This window comes from Myotis davidii, unplaced genomic scaffold, assembly GCF_000327345.1.
Source record: "Myotis davidii unplaced genomic scaffold, ASM32734v1 scaffold125, whole genome shotgun sequence".
NCBI lineage: Eukaryota > Metazoa > Chordata > Mammalia > Chiroptera > Vespertilionidae > Myotis > Myotis davidii.
In genome coordinates, this window is record NW_006299390.1 from 404,829 (window position 1) to 406,296 (window position 1,468).

A 1,468-nucleotide genomic window follows, 5' to 3' on the forward strand; every position below is an offset into this window, starting at 1 on the left:
CATTATGATTTTAAAGTCACTTCTTATAATTTAGAAAGTATACAATCAAGAGTGAATTCTAAAAAAAAAAAGAGAGAGAAACCAAAGGTGATAATAATTTACTAAACTACATTTTTAAGTGTTTATGTGCTAGATTCATAATATATAAAGACAAAACATTTTCTGTTATTCTGTTCTTTGTATTTTCATATTCATTTATGTTCAAAGTTCTAGGAAAATACTGTATTATACTTAAATGAAAAATATCAATTGACAGTATTACAAGATGTTTGTTATTATTGATAACTTTTAATTTCAAAATACTAAAAGCTCAAGTAGATATTCTGTCCATTTACAGCTAGAATACTAGCAGTAACAACAGCATTAGCATTTAATCAGCTTTAATCTATTTCAGGCAAATGGTTTTCATGGCTTTTCTCATTCAGTCCTTACAACAATCCTATGAAGTGGGCAGAGTTATTGCCCACTTATACAGTATGCCAGTGACATGTAATGAGAGATGGAATGCCTGCCTGTCACCCAGTTAGAATGTGGGGGAGCTGAGGTTAGAGTCTCAGCCTTCCAACACTGGAGTAGAGACTCTCACTACCCCACACACAGGGTCCCACAGGTCCACACTCGAGGAGAACAAGTGGTCTCAGAAATAATCGCTTAGTCTTCCCAGCTCTTATGGACCCAGGGTCCAGTGAACTCCCAGCTTGCAGATCCAGCTAGAATGAGATTCCACCCATAAAATCAAGGTGTGGCCTTTTATGTCCTTGTATAGGACAGATGGCAAACCCTTTAGAAAAAAATAATTTCTTCAGTGTTGCTATATCTACAGTTCAGCTGCAGCTGACAGGTGGCTCAATTGAGCTGTCACAATGCGTGGACCATTCTTGTGTGCCAGCGATGGAGAAATAGGACAAGGCTACAACCAGTTATTGCCACCTTTTACATATAAATGTAACTGTTAAAAAGTGTAAATATTGATTAAACCCTAGTGACCTTAGTTAGTATATTATCTCCTGGAGCCAATATGTATTGTAAATCCAACTTCCTATTTTCCCAGCCTCACTGCTCTGTCCTGTAGGGCCACTGGGTTAACTCCAGTGTGAAAGCATTGTCTTCTACGGCTCTTGCTTCTCCTCCCCTCCATGCTGCGTTCTGAGATTGAATGTCAGTGCTGGGCATGGAAGCATACCGTTCTGGCTACATTTTTAGCTTTGCATTAATGAGCTACTTTCTGAGTTCTTCTAATTTCAGGAACTAGGCTCAACTTTCATCTACACTTGTTTCATGAATCTTGTTAATCTGACACTACCCCTGCCTTCGATAGTCTGAGCATTTAAGATGTATTTCTCCGTTTTTTCCAGTGACACCAAAGTTGAACACCAAATCAACCAGGACTATCGGCAGGGCCCTGATGCTGTACCTCTTACCCACCCTCCTGTTAGGCCCCCACCTCCTCTTCCTGCTTTCTCACCTC

At 39.4% G+C, this 1,468-nt stretch overlaps 1 protein-coding gene and 1 long non-coding RNA gene across 2 annotated transcripts in view; one reads left to right on the forward strand and one right to left on the reverse strand.

The window, feature by feature from the left end:
* NRCAM (neuronal cell adhesion molecule) overlaps positions 1–1,468 on the forward strand; it is a 193,714-nt gene that overhangs the window by 181,971 nt on the left and 10,275 nt on the right. The window lies entirely within an intron of this gene.
* LOC107184852 overlaps positions 1–1,468 on the reverse strand; it is a 21,065-nt gene that overhangs the window by 11,608 nt on the left and 7,989 nt on the right. The gene's annotated exons all lie outside the window — the stretch shown is intronic.